A 24277-nucleotide genomic window follows, 5' to 3' on the forward strand; every position below is an offset into this window, starting at 1 on the left:
AATCTGTAGAAGTAGGCAGAACGCTAAGTCTGGAGTTAGTTGCTTGTTTTCTTTGGTCAGATGCTGACTTTGGCAGAAGATTATTTGAAAATAGACACAGTTTAAAAAAACTGAATTTTGAATCTTCTGAATTGTTCTCTTGGACCTCCAAATCTCAGGTGATAACACCAACAGAAACAGGCATGCAGAATTTTCCCTTATGTTAATAGCAATAATACAGCCTCAGATTCTAGAGCTGCCTTTTTATATGATTGTTAAATTGAGATAAACCCCCTCATGTTTTGGGGGTTTTTTTGTTTTGTTTTAGTGCATTCTTGCTTTGGGGGTCTAGGTAGCTTTGCATAATCAATGCAAATAGTGACCATGGTGTGAGGGTCACATAATTTCTTATTCTCTTAATTTTTCTGTCTTAAAAATTCTTTCTTTCTTTCTCTCTCTTTTTTTTTTTTTTTTTTTTTTGCGGTACGCGGGCCTCTCACTGTTGTGGCCTCTCCCGTTGTGGAGCACAGGCTCCGGACACGCAGGCTCAGCGGCCATGGCTCACGGGCCCAAGCTGCTCCGTGGCATGTGGGATCTTCCCGGACCGGGGCACGAACCCATGTCTCCTGCATCGGCAGGCGGACTCTCAACCACTGAGCCACCAGGGAAGCCCCAAAATTATTTATTTCTTAAACAATACTTGTTAGGTAAGAAAGAACTGTTTTGGTTTATTCAGGGTTGGATAAAAAAAATAAATTCCTAATTTTTGTTTAGCCTCAATTTTCCCTTTAGAAAGATATATACAATTTTAGGAAAACGCTAAAGTGACTGAATATACTTTTGGTGTCATCTATAATGTATATGTATTATTGCTTCGAAGATTCTTTCAATTTGATGAAACAGCACTTCCTGTCCATAGTTTAGTCATGGAGAAGCAGAACTCCTCTTTTTTCTAAAGAGATTCCACAGATACATAAAACAAATGTTAATAGAGGATATTGTCGGTGCTAAGGCTATGGCACGATTATATCCAACCATCTGGAGTCTGTAGAAAACATCTTAATTGAAATACATTCTTTATCATTATTTTTGCTCGTCTATATTTTCAAGTCTTGGAGATAGCACTCCTGCTTCAAAGCTTTTTTCACTATTTCATTGAATTTGGGAAGAGGCTGCAGGCTTTCAGAAAGAGCTTCCTATAAACTGTGTTCAAATAAGCAAGTTCCCTTTCACAGTGAGCCTTTGTAATTGTTTCTGAAGTTGGCTGAAGAACCACGTATCTTCACCCTACACAGTCCTGGCATCTGTAGCTGCCTTACTTTAGCTCTTTTCTCAGTAAAGCAGAAAATGAACAGTTCCCAGCCCATGTAAAGCTGAGAAGCTCTTGAATGATACATGTCGAGGAAACCTGGATACTGATACCGCTCGCAATTTGCATAGGTCTTACTGCCAAAGAATGTAAGACTCTTGAGTTTTCTTGAGAGAGGCCAGCTTTTAAAAAGTTAAGTATGTTTCCTTTGTGCAATGACCTGAGCTCTCAAACCTAAGTAGAAAGTTAAGACTTATCTGCTCAGCTTTGTGGAGCAGTCAACCGTTTAAATTTATTCCTGGGCATAATAGAATAGAGTTACCTTGGCTCTTCTTAGAGAAACAAACACATCATGACCAATTAACTCTGGAAAGTGAGTGCCATGGACAAATTCCACATAATTCTTAAAATAACAAAAAACCCCACCAACCCTTTATGGTTTTCTTAGGAGCCAGAATTCCCGTTCCTGTATTATGCCCAGAGTCCAACAAAGGCTGTGCTCTTCTGCCAGTCCTTTCATAATGAACCAGCCAAATGCTCAATTGTGTTCTTACAGAGGAGGGGGATAACATTCCTTTATGATCCCCAGTTTAGATCAGCTTACCACCCAAAGCATGATATTTGATTACCCTTATTATGTTACTTTGCTTAGCTACAAATGTTGCTAATGGCGTGGCCTTATCTAGCCGTTTAAAAGTCCATGTTCATGCTGACTTACGGTCAATGTTGTAAAAGGCCCTATTGCTAAGGACCCCAGTAATACGAGCCTGTGGAAAGGGAGCAGCTCTTGGGGTTAGGTATGCACTGCAGGCGCATACATCTTGAACTCCTGAATACGTTCTACTGAGTACCTGATGCCTGTTTTTTCTTCTAAGTGCTGATTTTAATCTCCAACGCTTCGTGTGCCTGGGCCTGAATTGCTTTGAGAATTATAAACATTTACTGGCCTTTTCTGACTACATCCTCTTTTAGCGTTGAGGTTTTTAGGGTTCCTTCTTTCTCTTTCCTTCCAAAAGTTTCCGACCCAGTTCTCAGTCTTGCAGGATAGGAGAGAGGCTGTCATTAACGAGTAATAGAAAATTATCCCTTTACCTACTCCAGCAGAGGTGGGAAGTTGAGCTCTTTCTCCTTGGAGTAGTGCCTTTAGGCTTTTTTCTATTTCTTTAAATTTTTATTTTATATTGGACTATAGTTGATTTATGATGTTATGTTAGTTTCAGGTGAACATAGGCTTTTTTCATTGTTCTCCTCCCACTGGTAAATAAGCTTTGTGTGTTTTGTATAACAACACTTTCAAGGTATATATTTTTAATTTATTATTCTAGTCAAGTGCTACTTCATGTATATGTTATACACACTAGAGCCTATATAAAAATAAATTTGAAAGAATAAGGTGATTTTTAAAAAATGTATTGTTAATTAGAAGGATTTTATGATACCCTTAACTAATATCTCATGATACAAGAGGCAGTGTGGTTTATTGAAAGGAACATGGGCCTGGAACTCAGGCACACTGAAAATAGTACCAGCTTTGACACTTAGCAGCGGATGACCTAGGTCATGTAGATTCACCTCTCTATTTCCTTATATGTAAAATGGGAATAAAATAATATGAGGAAGCAGATAATACTATTATAGTGTGTGTGTGTGTGTGTGTGTGTGTGTGTGTATGTATGTATGTATATATGTATATATGATCATTGTAATAATATTTTCTGTTCTGCTTAACTCACTGGATTGATGTGAGAATCGAATGTCATAATATATGTGAAAGCGCTTTGTAAGTTAGAAAGCACTTATGTGTTAAGACTTAGTGCTCTTGCATATGACACATGTTCTTTATATCGTGGTGGTCTTCTTTAGTCTTTGGTTTTAGGCCACTGAAGAATCAGTTTTGTACTTATTTTTTCTGTCACAAAGCTTAGATCATTACTAGCTAAGAATAAAATCTCTAGGGAATTTGCCTGGGACACATACTAACTGAATAAACAGACTTACAGGAAAAACCCATCACATTAAAACACACAAACAAAAAATATGGGATCAGCCAATTAAATTAAGATACTGAAATTAATTTAATTAAAATTTTCTAAGATTGCAGAAGTTGGGTAGGGTCAGACTAACTTTGTAAGCAGAAGGATTAAATTCCCTTGGGGCAGGTCCAGAGTACCTTCCTGGAGTAGTGGAAACATGGACCTTGACACCGCTGTTTGAATTATATGACTCTAGTGCTCACCAGCTGAGTGGTATTGAGCAAGTTACTTAACCTTAGAGAGCTTGAGTTTCTTTATCAATAAAAGTAGATGTAACCATTACTTTTGTGGGTTGTTTTAAGGCTTAGAGATAATTTATATCAAGTGCTTGGCAGTAGATTCTCTTCATGTGTGCATAGTATCAACTGTAAAAAAAGAAAAAGAATTGCCCTATTCCATGTTTGTGCATTCCTGTGTCCAGGCAGGTCTGTTGTTATAAACCCCATTCATCATTTAGCCTTTCATTCCAGATGCTCTTTATTTAAGCTTAAGAACAAATCCTGGCACTCTTAGGCTTTTCCTCTGTATTCCCAAATTGAAATGTTAACTTAGGGGAGTTGCTACATAATCTGCTATAAAAACGGGCTTTCCGCTATATTTTCTTAAGACCAAATGAAGAGGATGATTAAGTAAAATGCTCTATGGAAAGAAGGCCCAACTGTACATATGGTTGTGGGATGTTCCCTAATATTATTCTGTTTAAATTTTCTTTCATAGTTTTAATAATAAAATAATGAAACATGCAGAAGAAGAGTGAGAATAATATACACTCATTTAAGAAATGTCAGCAATTTGCCATTTATTTTATGCATCAGCTCTTTATTTTCTGTAAGAAATAAAACATTAATGATATGATTGAAGGCCCTCTCCCATTTTAATCCCTTTCCTCGCCTGAAATTGGCATGTGTTAATTATTCTTTCCACCCATCTTACTATATTTTTCCATTAACACTGTCCATTAAAAGTACTATTTTAAATACTTTAAAAATTTTACAAATATCTGCTATATACCTTTCTCATTTAACATATAGGCCCAACATCTTTTCATATTAATACAGATATCTACTTCATTTTAACTGTTATGGAGTATTTCACTAAATGAATATTCTATAATTATCTAGCCTTCTGATGATGGACATTCACGTTGTTTCCAATTATTTTGGATACTATAAACAGCTGTGCTTTTACCTGTACTTTGGTTTATTTGTACAAGAGTTCCTCTAGGATGAATTACTAGAAGTGAAATTCTGGGTCATAGAGTATGCATACCTTCACCTCTTTCCGATATACCACTTTGGAGAACAATGTAGCAACAATAGCTTCTGATCTCTTATATCCTCTCTAGCACGTGGTGTTTCCATCAGTTTCATTTTTGGCAACCCGATGGGTTTAGGATGTTAGGTCATTGTTTTCATTTGCCTTTCTCATTTTATGTAGCTATTAAAATAATGTTTAAGATCTATGGCATAACTCCATTAAAAAATCATACATGTATCTAGGTACATATATATAAATGAATACTTGTAAATTAAAATAGTCCGGAAGGATACCTCCCAAGTACTGCAGTTGCTTTAGATTTTTCTACTGAACGTGAAATATTTTCTAATTTATAAACATAAAATGTACAGTTTAAACTTTTGCTTCTGGCCGAGATGGAGTACCAGAGACTGAATTTACCCTCCTGACTGAAACAATGAAAAAAAAAAGAAAAAGACAAAATGGACAAAATATATGAAAAATATTTTTTTAAATACTGGAAATCAGGCAGAAAAGGACAGTGACCTTGGTGAGGTGGGAAATAAAGAGGATGAACCCTACAATTGCCACATGTACAGTCTCAAGAGAGTTTTCAGGTTGCAAGTCAAGGAGGGGATAAGTATTGAAGGTCTTCAGAGCTGAGAAGGTGGGGAGCAAAGGCAGCTGGAGTTCACAGTACAAACTACTGGAGAAAAGAGAACTACACAGAAAGGACTCCACAGATCTGCAGAGCGTCCCCCTCAAGTAGTCACCAGGTTCTGACGAGTGGTGTGAGGAAAGTAACGTGGAGACCTGGGAAAGAACCACCTGAAAGGATTAATAAGAAAAATAGTAGGTGCTCAAACCAAGCCAGGAATAGTGCCTGTTCCCATCAGCCAGACTGAAAAACAAGTAGTAATTTACAGGGAATCGGGTAGAATACTCAGAAGCATCTTACCTCAATATCAATAGTGGGGAATAATTAGCCCTTAGAGCATGGTTTCTCCACCTCAGCACTACAGAAATTTTGGACTGAATAACTCTTTGTTACAAGGGAATCCCCTGTGCCTTGTAGGGTAGTTAGCAGCCTCTCTGGCCTCAATACACTAGATGCCCGTAACACGTTTTCACTCATGAAATGTCTCTAGACATTGCCAGGTGTCCTCTGAGGAGCATAATCATCTCCTGCTGAGAACCACAGCCCAAGACTAAACTCTGCTCTGTCCTGCCTAACAGAGCTTAAATATAAGACCCCAAAGGATCAAACTCTTTCCAAGGAATTTTACTGCATCTGAAAACAAAGATCAAGAGTAGTTATAGGGCTTTTTTTTTGCAGAAATAGAAAAAAAAAATCAAAAATTCAAACGGGATCTCGATGGATACTAAGTAGCCAAAACAATATTGAAAAAGAAGGACAACATGGGAAGCCTCACACTTCCTTATTTCCAGACTTACTACAAAACAACAATAATCAAGATGGTATTATACTGGAATATAGACCAATGGAACAGAATAGACAGCCCAGAAATTCACCCTTGTGTATATGGCCAAGTGATTTTTTTTTTTTTGCAGTACGCGGGCCTCTCACTGTTATGGCCTCTCCTGTTGGTGGAGCACAGGCTCCGGACGCGCAGGCTCAGCGGCTATGGCTCACGGGCCCAGCCGCTCCGCGGCATGTGGGATCTTCCCGGACCGGGGCACGCACCCGTGTCCCCTGCATCGGCAGGCGGACTCTCAACCACTGCGCCACCAGGGAAGCCCTCTATTTGTGTCTTTTACATCCCTCTCAACTGGTACGTAAGCTCCTGGAGTGCCCAGGTCAGGGATTCAAAGTCTTGATGCTCTTCCCAGTGCTTAGCTTTGGGTGGAGTGCATAGCTGGTCCTCAGTAAATATTGGCTGAATAAATAAATGAATGAATTTAAACTTTTCGAGTACAGAGAATTCATCTAATATTTCTTTTATATCTCCTATGATGCTTGACATAGTGTTGAACACTGAGCAATCCCAAACGATTTACTTAATTTAATTGAATTGAGAGTCATAGTATGTTAACTCTTTCTACATGTATTTCCAGTGCCCAAAGAAGCCTAGAAAAGCCATATCTGCTACGGACTGCTCATTGAAAATGACTTAAGGCAGCGGTCCCCAACCTTTTTGGCACCAGGGACCGGTTTTGTGGAAGACAATTTTTCCACGGCCGGGGTGGGGGGGGGGTGGTTGGTTCAGGCGGTAACGCGAGCGATGGGGAACGGCAGGTGAGGCTTCACTCGCTCGCCCGCAGCTCACCTCCTGCTGTGAGGCCGGGGTCCTAACAGGCTGCGGACTGGTACCGGTCCGTGGGCCTGGGGGTTGGGGACCCCTGATTTAAGGTATTGCTTTTAATCAGCTGGGAGAGTTTTATAGAATAAAGAAGGAAGGTAAAATGAGTGTGATTGCATACATGGTGCAGTCATTTCAGAAAAAGACCCGGCCAATACTATTTGTAATGGCAATTATTCAAGAGGATGTAAGCAGACAGTGGGTAGATGAATCCAGTTCACTTCTCTGAGGCTAAAGGAGAAAAACTGCACTGAGCAGATGATTCCCCTGAGTTTATTTTGGTAGGATTTTCTTTTTTTTAATTGAGAGAATTTTTTTTTTTTTTTTTTTTTTTTTTGGCTGCATTGGGTCTTCGTTGCTGCGCGCGGCCTTTCTCTAGTTGCGGTGAGTGGGGGCTTCTCTTCGTTGCGTGCATGGGCTTCTCATTGCGGTGCCTTCTCTTGTTGCAGAGCACGGGCTCTAGGCGCACAGGCTTCAGTAGGTATGGCACGGAGCCTCAGTAGTTGTGGCTCGTGGGCTCTAGAGTGCAGGCTCAGTAGTTGTGGCGCACGGCTTAGTTGCTCCGTGGCATGTGGGATCTTTCCAGACCAGGGCTCGAACCTGTGTCCCCTGCATTGGCAGGTGGATTCTTAACCACTGCACCACCAGGGAAGTCCTATTTTGGTAGGATTTTAATGATTTTCTGCACTTACATTCATACAGCAAATTTTAATTGAGCACCAACTATGGGTAAGTGATGTGTTGGACAGTCAGTATTCAGGGTTGATCTGAGAAAAGCTGTTTCTTACATCCCTAAATGCATAGTCCTTGATGGAGGTAGGATGGATAGAAAATACAGCGTGCAAAATGGCATTAACCAGAGTGTTGGATGACTTTCTTTGGCATTACTGAGTGATAGCTGCTCAGTGAGGAAGACTCTGCAGGGGAATGGTTACTAGGGATTTGCAGATTGAGGAAAGGAAGAAGGGAATTCTAGGGAAAGGGCATGTGTAGAGGGTTGGTATTAAGGAAGAACTAATATGTACACGATCTGCTGGTGTGCTCAGTATGTTTGGGGCATGTGGTGTGGGCAGGTGTAGCATCTGATGATACAGGTTTGGCTGGTTGTAGGGGCATTCCATTAGATACCAGTTTGGATTCATTCTTGTAGTATTAACACATCAAGGTTTATCCCCTCCATTTTTCAAAATTCTTTTAAATTGTCATGTAGGAATGGTTAAATGTGAAACTTCACTTTTTTTTCTTCCTTTTCTTCCTTTCTTGTCTGTTATAAAAGTAATATTTGGTCATTGTGGAAAATATGCAACTATATAGAAAAAATTAAATCATCCATAATCTCACCACCATCACCCCCAAAATAGTTCCTGTTACTACTTTGATGTACAATATCTCCTATTCATTTTTTAAAATATACTTTCTCTCTTTTTTTAAGATTGTCTTGTTTTTTACTTGTGAATGAATTCCTTCTTTTTATCTTTGAACATTTCAGACTTATTTATTTTAAAGTCCTTTTTAATGATTCCCAGTGTGGAAGTCTCTTCCTGACTTCTGTGGTGATGGGTTCTTATATGGTTTGTAATTTTTGTCTGTGAGCTCATCTTCAGAGCATTTTCTTCAGTTGGAGTTCACTGTATACTCTAGATGGTGGAGGTCTTCCTATGGGACAGTTTTGTTTCTGCCTCTGCCAGATCCATGTGGTTTCATTGGTTTCTTGGGTTCTTATAGTGGGATGGTGTGAATTCAGCCCTACGCTCGCTCCCAGGTCAGATTGGGGGTTCTGACTTCTCATGGGTGCCTTTTTCCTACTCATAGTCCATGGTGAGCATCCCGTTTTACAGAGAGGATTGCTCCTTCCTAGTTTCTGGCTTTGGGTTCCACTTCCAGCTTTCTGCTGTGTTCATGCCCTGAGGTTTCAACTCCTATCCCTTGAGATGTGAACGTGGACCTGCTCTTGCTTGATTTCCCACTTCATTTCTGGCATCAGGAGATTTCTTTGGCTTGCTCAGGCTCAGATGCCTATTGTCAAAATTTAAAGGTTTATATTTTATCCAACAATCCTATGTATTTGAAGCAGAGTCGGGGGAACTTACCTTATTGCCTACATCATCTGGTCTATCCACTCTTTTTTCTTTGCATAGATACATGCTTTAAACAAAGCACGTATTGATATTCTCCTTTTTTTAAACCTGATGACATATTGTTAATTTTTTCTCATACTCATTGAGAACATGATTTTTAATGACTGCCTAACATTCCTTTTTATAAGTATACTATATTTTATTAAATCCTCTATGTTTAGAAATTTAGGTTGTTTTAGTTTTTCCATTATTGTGATAATGATGAAGTGAACATATTTATACCATTATCTCTTTGCTCATTTCAGATTGTTCTGTAGAACAATTCCTAAAAGTGGAATTCTTTTATCAACATTTTTGAGACTTTTAATTCTGTTGTTGTTAAGTTGTCCTAGAGAAAACTTGTTTCAATTTGCACCCCACCAGTGTGGTGTCTTAGTTTGCACCCCATACAGTGGGTCTTTATGTTTCCTGGAACCATTGCTCCAACTGATTCTTATACTTTTTAAAATATGGCTGCTAATTTTCTGAGCAAAACAATGAAATTTCATTGTTTCAGCTTAATTTTCATTTGGCTTAATGGCCATTTAAAAAAGATATTTTCAGTAGGTCAGTGATTTTTCAGTTAAAAAAAATTTCTTAAACAGTCATATGGAGCTTATGTTACTATTAACTTGTCCTCTTTTGTTACTTGCTATTCCCCTACTGTCTTCTAAGGAAGTTGGATCCTTAGGTGGAAGTTGTGTTGGGTGATGGGTGAAAGGATACAAATTGTAGAATCTGAGGCAAGAGTTGAATTGCTCAGTGTAAGAAAAGTGATTGGGATGGTTGAGGGCAGGAGGCTGAAGCCCAGAGAGGGGACAGAAGGAGAGAAAGGAGGCTCTATCCCAGAAGGAGAGAAAGGAGGCTCTCTCAGAGAGGAGTTTTGGGGAAAGATGAAGTACTTAAAGGAAAACTTGCAGAGTTTTGCCCAATGGTGTGCAATGTAAATTTTCTTCTCTACCTCTCCGTAAAGTCTTAAGTAAAATATTTCTTATTAAATGCATTGTTAGATTGGCTTCACTTGAGGGGAATATGTTGAAGCTGATGGGCATAGGGTAAGAGCCAAAGACTGGATGGGGAGAGTCAGGGAGAGCAGAAATGAACCTCCTGAAGTAGCCCTAACAAGACACCAGGTTGCTGGACTAAGGCAGTGACAAGTAAAGACGGAGAGGAGGGGAATATTCCAGAATTTGGTGGTAGGATTTGGTGGTAAGTTATGGGTTTTGGAAGGGAGAAAGTAATAGAGTCAAGATGACTTTGAGGCTTACAGCTGGGGAGACTACAGTTATAGGAGATGTTCTAAGTGACTGGGACTGACCTTGGGAGGAAAGGTCACTGTTTCTGGCTTGTCACTGGGACGGCGCTTTTGAATGTATGATATAAACCTGGAAGAGGAAGCCTCTCGCTCACTGATGACAAAAGGGATCTTCTCATTGTTTTATTCTCATATATTCTCTGAGGTCCTGGTATAACTCAGAGAATAGAGAGGGATCTATAAAACATTGGTGTTGGTCTTCTCAAGTGATACTGGGTAGGCCTTAGAGCTAATGTTGATTTAATTTAGGAAAAGAAGGAGTATAATCTGAGGGTTGTAGAAAATATTATACCATTACAACTTATTAATTTTATTCAAATTCTTATATCCTTATTTGCTTTTGACTAATTAAACTGTCAGTACTTAACATCTTCTATAGTAGTAGTGCTCTTGTTAATTTCTTTATTTCTAAACTTGTACAACCCATGGCATATAAACATTAATGCCTGTGTATCTTAATTTTGACTGTATTTTTCTTTAGTGGTTTTTCCTTTGAATTCTCTTTTGATGTAAGCCCTCTCATCCAGCATTGTCGATGACTTGTTCTGGAATTCTGAGCACATCATTTTACCCCTCAGTCTAGGTGCCAGGTCTCTTGTCTCTGGAGAGAGGAGTGTGGCCTGGATTTTGAAAGTGTTATAAATCATTAAAATTGATTGTGTCTCGATTCCTTTATTGGGGTACCTATGTCTAAGAATGAGGTAATCAATGTGGATCTGCTTTGGAAAGTATAAGATGCTTGGCAAATATATAGTGCTGCTATTAATTTTTGTAATGCCAAGATTCTGGTGAGGGAAAATTTCCAGAGCTTGTAGTGGGTACTGCTTTCTTCCCTTCCCTGATAGCAAAGGTACCTCATAGTTCTTGGGCAAATATCTAGTTGTACTTTGAGGGTGTCCAGCTCTTGGGAGTAGGAAAAAAACTCTAACCTGTTATGTTTGGCTGGTAGAACCCTTCATTGGCAGCAGGCAGGCTGTTAAAAGAATGATAAAACTGTAGATTTGTTATCTAGTGGTACTTTTAAAGAAAACTGTGTTAATAATTTGATAGTTGTTCTTTGTTATATGGTATCCTTTGCAATTGTTTGAAAATATTTTTCAGTACTAATGATTTTTATCCATAATTTATAGAAACTTAGGATTTAGGAAAGATTTCTGTGGATCCTTGAAAACACCCACATATAATGATAATTCCTTCTTTTGCTTGTTTTCTTAATAAAGAAATGTCAGAGTTGGATTCTGCAGGTTGTAATATAAAGTACCTCAGAGATTCAACTCCTGAAAATACTGGTTTAATTTTTCTGCATAAAACATGAAGACTTTAAGTGTGTTCAAAGCACAACCAGTGTGTGCTTTGGAGGTTAAAGTTCAAACACTGACATGGAAACACCTGGTAGGACTCCACTGCTTACTTGGACACGTTGGACCAGAATCTCTGTGTCACTGTGAATCATTTACATAGACATTCTTGGCTAGAATCGGAGAGAAAGGGGGTTATAAACTAGGAGGTAATGCCCGGTTTATTCCAGAGCACTTAGAAATGACTCATGGCTTCCTGTTCCCTGACAGCACTTTGGTGTTGGTATTGAGTCATTCATTCTGAATAAGATATTTGGCAATATAGGCAGTAACAATCTAGGCAATTATCTCCCTGGTGTATACTTTCCTGTGACCAAATAATACATAGAAAAAAGGAGCAAAGTACTTTTCCAGAGACAAAAAAAATGTGTTGTGAAATAATTCATATCACTTTCCCAAAGCTCATTCAAACTCTTCCGTCCATTGCCTGAGTTTCTATAAGACATCACACTGTGTCCACACTACATCCTAACAGTTTATACTGACAAGAAGGGTTCTAGGGCAGCTTCTAACAGGAAAAGGCCACAGGGTGTATAACTTGAGATATAGGGATGAAAGGGGATGGATGGGCACCACCACTGAGAAGGCAATGTATAATTAAGGACCTGGACTTGGCAGACTCCCTGAGTTTGGATCCCAGCTCTGCCACTTATTGTGAAGCTTTTGGCCTCAATTGCTTTAACTGTAAAATGGGAATTGTATTATTACCAACCTGATAGTATTGCTATGAGATTACACGAGACAATATGTGTACTGCTCAGAACAGTGCTTGGCTGGTAGTGAGCGCCCAAGTCTTCCTTGCCTTGTTCAGACTGCCATTGTGTATGAATGCTGTGTATTGTGGTTTTGGGGTGGGGAAATTGGGAGAGATTTTATGAGTCAGGTTTATATGACCTTCAGGTGTTTTTGGTTGGGTGAGATGAGTTCAGGTGGAGAGAAGACTGTTAGGACGGAATGCTTGCATTTGTTTTGGTGTCAGATTTAAACTTTTATCTTTGCTTCAGGCAAACACAGAGGCGTGCAGAAGGCAAATGAGATTCTCTACAGCCGTAGGCCTTGTCTTCCTGGTATCCTCTGAGCATAGGGATGGGCATGTGTCCTGAGCTCTGCCATCCTGGGAATGATACTGTCATCCACAGATGGTGGTGGTTGAAGCAACTGGAACTAGTGCCCAAAGTGGAACATTATAGTTTCCACTGTGGGTTTCCTTAGAGCTTCCTGGCACCCATCCTTCCAGAGCCTGCGTGTTTAGCCCTCTCTTGATTCTTTGAGCCAACCCCCAGTGCCCTTCCAGTGCGGGTCCTTTTTGGGCAAATTTTGCCAGAATCAGTTTTATTGCTGACAATCAAAATACCTTAATTGGCACAAATACCAAGTAGATAGATTAAATGTTTCTATTGTCAGTAGGTAAGGGGACACAGATGAGGCCAAGAGTCCTAGAAGTCATAGAAACGTCCTCTTTAGAAAGTATGGCTTGGAGGATAATGTCATTTGTTGTCTGAGGTGCAAAAGAAGTGAATTTTGGCCTACGTGAATGGAAAGAGGAAGTCTTCAGGCTGGCCAGCATTGGTCTGTTCCGAATACAAGGTGTAGCATGCAGCCATCTTTGGAGACGGCGGGGTTTTTTTTTCATATGTCAGAGATGGAAATTACCAATAGGCAAAAGAGCTAACAGAAAAGTTAAAGGCTTTCAAAGGAGTGACACCTTTTGAATAGGATCACTCACCATCATTGTCACCAAGAAGTTAAAAGTGGATTTTTAAAATAAGTATTTATATTGTATTGCATCATTTTATCACCCTGAAAATGTTTAAGTTTCTTGAGGGCAATGGTGTATCTTACATTTCTTCTGTAATTAAAAATTACATGGTGATAAGATGCTGTAATACAACACAGATACTTAGTTAAGAACTCCATTTTGTCAGACCCAGTGCTCTGTGGGGAGACCTCTAAGACTTTTCTCCCTTAACTGGGATTTGCATCTCTCTCTCTATGCTCGCTCATTTTTCAAGGTCTCAAAGGGTGCCTCTTCTGTAAAGTCTTCCTTGAATCTTCCAGTCAGAAGATTCTTCTTTTCCTGCTTATTTCATTCCAGTTTGTACTGCGGTGCTGGAGGTGACATTCAGTTGATTTTGAGGGCTGGCCCCCTGGTAGGGGCTGTGTGTGGGGCCATGCTGAAAAGGGAATCCTGAGGCAACTCCAGGCTCCGTGGGTTTGAACTGCTATTGGAGTGACGTCGGCAGTGGGTGAAGGAGTCCTGTGCGTTTGCCATTGCTGTCATCTGTGGTTTACTGACTCCCTTCCTAGGTTGTAAATTCTTTGAGAGCAAGGTCTCAGTGTTAGTCACCATTTGATTGCCTCCAGATATTGGTACAATACCTAGTACCTCAGATCTTCGCAATAAACTCGTGCTAAAATGGAATGAGGGCAATGAAGGAAGTCATGGTGGAGTTTGAGCTGTGCTTAGTGACAGTAAGTGGCAGGAAGGAAAGTGATGAGACCATCAGAGAGGGACCTCTACAGAAAGAGAAGGCCCTTCTCAGGGTAGAGTGGGAAACAAGAATTATTCACAGAGAAAGAGTAGAGTCTAGAGGTGTAGGTTAGTAATGTCCTGATTTTAATGATTTGTTGATTTTGAATGTTCGTTATTATAGCTAGATCGCCCTGCCCTGCCTCATACAAGAAATATCTGTTATTTCTCATACTATATTACTACTCAGTTTGTCATCTTTAGCTAGAGATGACTTAAGAGAGAAGTGGGGAGAACCTTTGTAGGTGAAGGGAAGGAAAAAAAGGTACAAAGAAGCCATAGGCTAGGAAGCCTTTAGGCTATGAATATAATCTGTAACACTGTTGATTGCTATGGGAACAACCATAAACTGACTGTTCGGTAGTTCACTGATACACTGAATTTCTGAGATTAGGTGTGGTGGTGGTAAATAACAAATTATGGAAAAAAAAATGCTTCTTGGGCTTCCCTGGTGGCACAGTGGTTGAGAGTCTGCCTGCCAATGCAGGGGACATGGGTTCGTGCTCCGGTCTGGGAAGATCCCACATGCCGCGGAGCGTCTGGGCCCGTGAGCCATGGCCGCTGAGCCTGCGGCGTCCGGAGCCTGTGCTCCACAATGGGAGAGGCCACAACAGTGAGAGGCCTGCGTACCGCAAAAAAAAAAAAAAAAAATGCTTCTTACTAGATGTAAATCTATTCAGAAAATATAATTATGGTTAATTTTCTTTCCCAATTCGGGATCTCCAAATACTCTCTATCCTTTGAGGAATTGACACCCCGCCTTTTTCCATTTTCTTTTTGTAAATTATGTCTGTTACTGCTCTTTGTTATCGGTTTGGACTCATTGTTGCAAGTAATAGAAACCCAGTTTACCTGGCTTTAAAAAACATTGTTTCAAAGTAAACAAATGGGACCTAATGAAACTTCAAAGCTTTTGCACAGCAAAAGAAACCATAAACAAGACCAAAAGAGAACCCTCAGAATGGGAGAAAATATTTGCAAATGAAGCAACTGACAAAGGATTAATCTCCAAAATTTACAAGCAGCTCATGCAGCTTAATAACAAAAAAACAAATAACCCAATCCAAAAATGGGCAGAGACCTAAATAGACATTTCTCCAAAGAAGATATACAGATTGCCAACAAACACACGAGAGAATGCTCAACATCACTAATCGTTAGAGAAATGCAAATCAAAACTACAGTGAGATATCATCTCATACCAGTCAGAATGGCCATCATCAAAAAATCTAGAAACAATAAATGCTAGAGAGGGTGTGGAGAAAAGGGAACCCTCTTGCATTGTTGGTGGGAATGTAAATTGATACAGCCACTGTGGAGAACAGTATGGAGATTCCTTAAAAAACTACAAATAGAACTACCATATGACCCAGCAATCCCACTACTGGGCATATACCCTGAGAAAACCATAATTCAAAAAGAGTCATGTACCAAAATGTTCATTGCAGCTCTATTTACAATAGCCCGGAGATGGAAACAACCTAAGTGTCCATCATCGGATGAATGGATAAAGAAGATGTGGCACATGTATACAATGGAATATTACTCAGCCATAAAAAGAAACGAAATTGAGCTATTTGTAATGAGGTGGATAGACCTAGAGTCTGTCATACAGAGTGAAGTAAGTAAGAAAGAGAGAGACAAATACCGTATGCTAACACATATATATGGAATTTAAGAAAAAAGAAATGTCATGAAGAACCTAGGGGTAAGACAGGAATAAAGACACAGACCTACTAGAGAATGGACTTGAGGATATGGGGAGGGGGAAGGGTAAGCTGTGACAAAGCGAGAGAGAGGCATGGACATATATACACTACCAAACATAAAGTAGATAGCTAGTGGGAAGCAGCCGCATAGCACAGGGAGATCAGCTCGGTACTTTGTGATCGCCTGGAGGGGTGGGATAGGGAGGGTGGGAGGGAGGGAGACGCAAGAGGGAAGAGATATGGGAACATGTATATATATATAACTGATTCATTTTGTTGTAAAGCAGAAACTAACACACCATTGTAAGGCAATTATACTCCAATAAAGATGTTAAAAAAATATATTGTTTCAAGTAACTGAAGAAGCACAAGGGCGTTAGCACAGTGGGATTCAAGACGCAGCCCTGCCAGGTGTGGGGTTTTCTCTTCACTCATTGTCACTGTTTTCTGCTGAGTGTTGGTTTGGGCTTCTTTCTCAGCCCTGGGTTCTTTCCTCGTGGAGGCAAGATGGCTGCAGCTATTCTGGCCTCTACATCCTCATGAATATGGGTCAAGGGGAGTGTGTGGGACTCTCATTACAGAAAGCTCCACAAAAGCCTTCTGTTTTCTTGGCTCCAGCTGGGTGATATGGCCATCCCTAAACCAAATCACTATGGCCAGAGAGTGTGACGTGCTGATTGGCTTGGACTGGAGCTTCAGTCAAATGGCATGGATAGATTATAGGGAATGAGTAGAACCCCCAAACTAAAATTGGTGCTGTTACCAGAAGTATAGAAATAGTTGCTGGAGAAGAAAACAAAATATGTTGAGAAAATTATACTTGAAGTGTTGATGATATTGGAACATTATATGATAGGAACTTGGGTAACACTTGTGTGTTGAATTTTCTTAGCCAGAGAAGTCCAAAGTCGGGGTGGGGTTGGGGGAGAGTAGATGGGATGTAAATAATAAACGAGAAGAAAAAGATCCTGGGATGGTAGGCAGATCCAGTTACCTGAGCTAGGAATCTGATTGATGGGCTCTTGACCTGTTGGACCCTCTTCTTTCAGAGGAGCTGACACTTGGAAATGTCTCTCATTGAGATCATATGGTAAGAGGTGCATAACCGAGGTTGGGTTTTGACACATTAAGGGACTAAATATTTTCCTCCTGGCCCTTAGAATGAGCTAGTTTTCTTGAAGTGTTTCTAGAGAAACACAGCATTTCCTCCAAGACCCTTTGGGAGGCCAAGTGAAGTAACAAAATTAGGGAGGTACAGAACCAAAATTAATAGACTGGGGTTCTAGTTAGACACCCCTGGTGTTTATAATAATTCAGATTGTTTGCCAGATTTAAAAATCAGATGGCACATAAAAGTATGGATTTCTGCTTCCATTTAAACATCAGAAGATCAGGCGACTTTGGCCTGATTCCTCTTGGCAACAGTCCATTGGAGCTCAGCCATGGCTTCCTCTTTTAGAGCCCTGATTGGCATCATGGAAACATCAGGAAAAGGGGTGAAGGCTAGGGAGTCGGATATAGGGGCCTCGTCCCTCATCTAGGACTTTAGGGACCAGGAAGAATTTTCATGGCCTTCAGAGCAGAAGTGTTGCTGAGCTTGGGACCATGGGGTATCATGGGTCAGTAGGCCCTGAGAAGAACTGATTCCCACTTCATAGATTGTAATTTCCTCAATTTACAAGTTAGTTATATTCATTTAATGTTGAACTTAGAGTGTGAGGCTTCAGTGGGGTACTGGGGACTAAGGCCTCCCCTTTGGTTCACACTTCCAAATGGTTCCAATCACGGTCTCCTATGGATATTCTTGACTTAAGCTTGGATCAATAAACTCTACTTTGTATCTTTTAGGTATACATTTAACGTAGTTTCCTATTTCTCAACTCAAATAATATTATTAACCTTGGCTTCGCTAACAAAGGGGCAGAGGTTTCCCTGCCCCTTGGACAGGCTGCAGTGGAGGAGCTGTGTCTACACCATTGAGGCGTGGTGGATCCATTAGTGTACCCGTCCGGGTGGAGCTAAGGGCACAGGGTGGGAGGTGAGCTTTGCACATTGTCCCTCTCTGCCCAGGCCATCCCTTTATCACTTCTGCACTTGTACCTACTTTAAGTATTTGGGTTTCAAACCTGAGTCGGCACCTGTTTGGTGTTAGTCAGGGATAATGGGGAGAACTCTGGAGTAAGGGCCTTGTGAGAAGAGACCAATTTTTTTTTTACACGCTGATTTAACCATTCAGTGAGCAACTCTAACTCTTCACACCTATTCATTCAACTGCACAAGTCAAATGACATTTGAACCTCTGGGCTTGAGTGACCAAATCCTGTACACAAAGTAGGGAAGGTCAGAGTGGTCGTGCCAGCAGCTTCCAGTGTCTGTTCTTGGGAAAGTTATTTTTTCCAAGTCCTTCTGTATAATCTACTTTTTTTCTTTTTGTCTGAGTCCATTTTTGGACTCTAAATATTTGTTGACTCACCACATGCTTTTACATAGGTATTCTGGTTGGGGTCTTGCCTACCTCTGACTTGCACTTTGCTTTAATGAAGAAAGAGAGTTACATGAATTTCTCACATGCTAAATGCTTTTCCAAAAACTTCTGTTTTTGTTTTCTTCAAAAGTCTTTGGTCCCTGTCTCTTTCTCCCATTCTTATTTTCTCTTCAGGGCATATGTTTGCTTGTGCATGTGTGTAGATACACGTGCGTGTGCACACAGACACAAACCCACACATGCACACCCCTTTTAGCCGCCTCATATTGCCATTCCATATACTACAATTGCCTTGGCTACAGTTAGAAACTTCCAACCCAGGATTATATATGATATACGCTGAATAACCCCTACAATAAGTGATATATAGTATACAAGGAGGTCCCTTTAAATCCAGATTAAAACAGCAAATGAATTAGGGGATGATTCTAATTTGTTGATCGAAGAGAAGTCATCATAAGATTACTTTATATCATTTATCAAAAAAAATCAGTTTTAGTTAAACTTCTCAGGCATTTATAGTTGAACCTGGTCAGCATTGCATTGAATGTTGTTTTAGAAGAAACTAATTCTTATTCATCTTTAAATCTCCATGCTTAGTCCAGTCAAATAGTACGTTATTTGTTGAGTACTTGAATGAATGAATTTAAACTCCCTTACTAGGGGCTTCGTACTGGGGCTTTGAAGTAAATGGATGTAGAAAGACCTTGGTGGAAACTCTAGCAGCCACTCAATGCTCAGAAGGCAACCCAAGTCAGAGCCCAAGTGTACAAATACACAGGACTATGATGAATTTAACTGCAGCTGGTCATGGAGGTGACCATCGCGGTGGCCCATGCAGTGAGGCAGTGGGGACAAGATGTAGGCGAGTTCTCTCTGTTCGTCTCTACTTTGCCGGCGGATTTCTTTATTTCTCTATCTGGTGTTTGCAAGAGTAACACTTAAAAGGTTCCCCTAGGGAAGAATCGGGGCTATATTATTTACTCCTTTGTGAAAGGATTAGGAAAAAGTTGACAAAAACTATTTTGCAAGATTTAGGGCAAAGATTATTTTGAAAGATTTTCAACCCATGTGGGTTCAAAAACTCCAGTGCCATCTTTGTGCCCCTAATACTCAGCACAGTGAACAGGTGTTCATAAGTTGTTGTTGAATAAATAATGAGGTAAGTGAATGAAGAAGACTGATTATCGAGGTGTGGAAGCCCTCTCTCAGTCTTTTCACTCATCTGTTGGTGGCGCATTTCCCACTGACCATTGTTTTGTTTGGCCCTTTTTTGACCTAGTACTATCCCTGCTCTATGAAGGGAAATATCCCTGATAACGAATTTAACTAAACTTTCCCTATGTACATAATACAGTAAGGCCATGGGGAACATAAAAAGAAGAAAATATGTATCTTTTACCTGCAAAGAGCAAGCAATGAAGTTAGGAAGCTGAATAAGAATAAAATAGCAAAATGTGACGATTACAAGACAACACATAATCAAGAATACATTAGTGTATGTGAATAATATATAAGAGCCAAGGTAAAGACAGAGGCGATCTAATGCGGGTGAGAGGGGTTAAGGAGATGTGGGCATTAGTGAGTGGACTGTTGGATTGAGCATAGGTGGCAGAGAGCATGTTAACTTGGTAGTGTGGGGAGTAATGAGATGGTTAAGACTTGGAAAAACTGAAGCGGAAAAAAGCCCCAACATTAAGATAACAGTATATTGTTACTTTTTGTTTTGTTTGTTTTTGCAGGAGATTACCAGGCCTCCCTTTGAGAGGTCACAAATGAGTCAATTCAGAGCCAACTGTCCCTTCATCCCAGGTGTTAAACCTGTCTTAACTCTTCATAATGGTGCCTAATTATGTTTCTAGGATCGTGCAGGCACTTAGGAAATTATTTTGCTTATTTGAGAATAACGGGAACTCGTTTTAACATTACCTTTTAAAAAATAGTTTGGGGCTTGGAAAATCCTGGCTGTTGGCGATCAAACTGATCACTTTTTAGGAAACCTAGCATGGCTGCCCCTTGTAGAATGAATGAGAAAGCTGAGCTCCGTTCTGTCAGAGCAGAAAGATGCTCAGGGAAAATGTGAATTACACTGTACCCATTAATAACTTGCTTTGTCCAAAGGGCACTCCAGGCTGGTGTGTAGAATAGGAGACTAATACTTAACAAAGTCAATGGTATCCCAATTCATACTTATATTAGAGAGTCAGTGGACATTCCAGTTAACTAAAGAAAATCTGATTTGAAGAAATTAACAGGTTGATATGGAATATGATGTTTGCTTTTTGCAAAATGAATGGCACAGCTCTCTATTGTGAAATGTAATTGAAAAAGGAGATTGATGGAAATATTATAGATAGATAAAAATATTTTCCAGGTTTCCTTTAAATTAGAAAGAAAACTCTTCAATTGATTTGTATTTCTTAGCTGTTTATTTTTTCACATAGTGATTTATTCCAGTGACCCTGTGATCTATCTTCCTTCCTTCCTTCCTCCCTCCCTCCCTCCCTTCCTCCCTTCCTTTCTTTCTTTCTTTTTTTAAAATTTTTCACCTGTGATCTTTCAACTTGTAGTGGAGAGCTGAATATAGGATGTGAAAGGAAAAGAGGAGGGCTGTGGTGGGAGCTAAGTTTGTGAAGAAGGGAAGGAGGAGACAGGACACCAGTAGAACTGCTACTCACCAGAGGTACTGAAATGCTCTGGAACATCTGATCCTGGTCACTTCTCTAGAGAGACACCATCAAGGCTTTTGCCATAAAAAATCAGGTAGGAAAGAAATACCACATTTCTTTATGTTCTTTTTTTAAAAATTAATTTATTTATTGGCTGCGTTGGGTCTTCATTGCTGTGCGCGGGCTTTCTCTAGTTGCGGTGAGCGGAGGCTACTCTTCGTTGCGGTGCGCGGGCGTCTCATTGCGGTGCCTTCTCTTGTTGCGGAGCACAGGGTCTAGGTGCATGGGATTCAGCAGTTGTGGCATGTGGGTTCAATAGCTGTGGCTCACAGGCTCTAGAGTGCAGGCTCAGTAGTTGTGGTGCATGGGCTTAGTTGCTCCGCGGCATGTGGGATCTTCCCGGACCAGGGTTTGAACCCATGTCCCCTGCATTGGCAGGCAGATTCTTAACCACTGCACCACCAGGGAAGCCCAACAGATTTGATTTTGAATCTTTTATTTTGTCTACCTTCCTTGGGCAGGTTACCTAATCTTTGTAGGCCTCTAATTTACATTTGAAGGGAGGATGCTTGTTCCATCAGAGGAACAGATAAATGGTGAGCTCATGTGTGTGAGGAAGGTGGCATAGTTCCAGCCCCACTGAAAGTCCTCTCTAAATATTTGCCATTATTGTTTTTAAGACTAGAGAAGGGGAAAGAAGGGAAGAAGGGAATTTTGGAGAATGGGCTGGGGGAAGGCTGCCTGCCCTGGGCCAGTGGTTCCCCGGAGAACTCAGAATCTCAGGTGTCCTGGTCTAGGACCACAGTGGGAGGAGGGAAAGCAGAATAGCCGGGAAGCCAAAAGGTACCAGGAAAGACAGCTTTGATCCCTCGAAGTTGGGACCTTTGGGATTGGTAGAAAGGCATCAAAGTCTTGTTGGTCTCAGGGTTGTTTCTAATGCCTTTTTCTTTGAAACTGTCCTAAGAGCTTTAGATCCTGCCAGTCGTAAAGGGCTACTTAGACTAATTTTGGTAAAGATTTTAAAGGTTCAAGGAAGTTAGAAATTTGAGGGAGGAGAAAAGATGAGATCCAATTTCATCTAAATTAAAAAGTTTATTTTTAGAATATACTTTCTTAACTTTCCAATTTTATGTTTGGTTGTGTCAGGTACACTTGAGGATTAGGAGAGGGGAAAAAGGGGGCTTTAATTAGTGAAAGAAGGTTTTACTTAAAATTATATGGGCTAAAAAAAAAAGCAGAGGAGGAAAGCAGAGTTGAAATTATTGAAGATGTATAGGGCACATGTCAAAATCCATGGGAAGATGTACCTGTCTAGAGAATTCAGCATAACCTGCCCTGTTGGTGGATCTCTGGTCAGTGATCCTGGCCACCTCTGGGCTGCATCTTTCAGGACTGACTTTGGAAAACTATGCTCTGAGCTGTATCAGGCATCCAGGTATGTGTGTTTCAGTGTTTGGGTACCTGTTAGTGATGTGTTCTTCATTTCTAAAACTACAAAGTGAATTCTAGTAACTGTGTATTCTACAGTGTTTCAGGACCGACAAGTTATGTGATAAATAAAAATGAGTTGATCTAGCTAGAATGTTTTCCCCAAAACTTTATAAAGAATTTTACAGAAGCTGATTTCTTTTAAAATGCAAATTCTTATTTCACAGATATATAATATATGCTTCATATGTTGTGTAAGTTACTGTGTGATTATTGTACAAACACATATTGACATGTTTTTATGATTTGATGTCAGATTATATGGGGGAGGCGGCAGAGCATATTGGCCTAGAAGTAGGAATGAGACAGTCAGGTTCTGCCATAACTCAGTTAGGAGACAATGAGAGTTATTCACTTTGGGACCTTGAGAAAGTTACTCAATCCTATGAAGCATCTCTTTCTCAATTATAAAGTGAGGACAGTACCTACCTCATGGAGTGGTGAGGAGTAAGTGAGAATGGACACAAAGCATTTAGGACAGTGCATTAATCACCTAAGTCTGGGAGTAGTAAGAAAAATAAATATGGGGATACTAGTTATAGGGTCATTGAGCTTTTCTTCTAAAATTTTTTTTGGGCCTCTCACTGCCGTGGCCTCTCCCATTGCAGAGCACAGGCTCCTGACGCGCAGGCTCTGCGGCCATGGCTCACGGGCCCAGCCGCTCCGCGGCATGTGGGATCTTCCCGGACCGGGGCACAAACCCGTGTCCCCTGCATCGGCAGGCGGACTCTCAACCACTGCGCCACCAGGGAAGCCCTCTTCTAAAATTTTAACATAATACTTTGAAACTTTAATTCTCGTCCATAAAGTTTGTAAACGTCAGTGCTTCTTATCGTAGCAGAAACATTTTTCCATGGAAAAATATCATAGTAAGCAATTTATTTGGGGATCATGTAACAGTCTTTTACATATCAAATATTTTCTCAGCCAACAGTGTATATTGCTCCCGATAAGTTTATTGTGCTATGTAAAAATGCTTGTTGGGACTTCCCTGGGGATCCAGTGGTTAGGACTCCGTGCTCTCAATGCAGGGGGTGCAGGTTCAATCCCTGATGAGGGAACTAAGATCCTGCATGCTGCGCAGAGCAGCCAAAAAAAACATGCTTGTTAAGGCAGACTATATACTGTACTTAGTTTCTGAAGAATCCTAATATTATCATAATTTTGCAAAACCTTAGAAAAATATTGATATTGTATGTTTATGCAGAGTCCACACTTACAAAACAGGCAATATATTTTCCATTAACCATTCTACCGCTAAATCGTCATGCCTTTGTGGAAGGCTATAAATTACTTTGCTATTTTAATCATAGTATTTTGCTTTGTAAGGAAATATAGGTGCTCTTACTTAAAATTGTAACATATAGATATAGGTACGTATATATTAATCTTATTATCTGTCAGTGTTCAATAGTGTATACTTTCAGACCACTAGTATTTATTTTATTTTTTTTCCAGTGTCTTACCACAATTACTTCTATTGTTTTTCAGTTATTTTTGATTTTGGTAGGCTTATAGTCTAAAAATATAAGTTAAAAATATACATAATGAAAAGTAAGCCCCTTTATCATTGTGCCTCCAATCCCCCATTTTCCCTCGAGAGGCAATCACTGTTACCTTTCTCTGTATCCTTCTGGAAATGCTTTTATAAATACACAACTGATACAGCTCCCCTTCCGCCAACCATACTTATTCTTCTGCATCTTGCTTTCTTCTTTTAAGAATATA

General features: G+C 40.1%; 1 protein-coding gene across 4 annotated transcripts in view; it reads left to right on the top strand.

Annotated features, from left to right (window-relative positions):
* PLS1 (plastin 1) overlaps window positions 1–24277 on the top strand; it is a 106685-nt gene that overhangs the window by 28473 nt on the left and 53935 nt on the right. The window contains exon 1 of one of the 4 annotated variants that reach the window (XM_060011372.1): window positions 20804–21155. The exons of the other annotated variants lie outside the window; for them this stretch is intronic. The gene's annotated coding sequence lies outside the window, so the exon portion shown is untranslated. Of the gene's footprint in view, window positions 1–20803; window positions 21156–24277 lie in introns of those variants that run through there. 4 annotated transcript variants of the gene reach the window in all.

The sequence above is a fragment of the Delphinus delphis genome, chromosome 4, assembly GCF_949987515.2.
Source record: "Delphinus delphis chromosome 4, mDelDel1.2, whole genome shotgun sequence".
Taxonomy (NCBI): domain Eukaryota; kingdom Metazoa; phylum Chordata; class Mammalia; order Artiodactyla; family Delphinidae; genus Delphinus; species Delphinus delphis.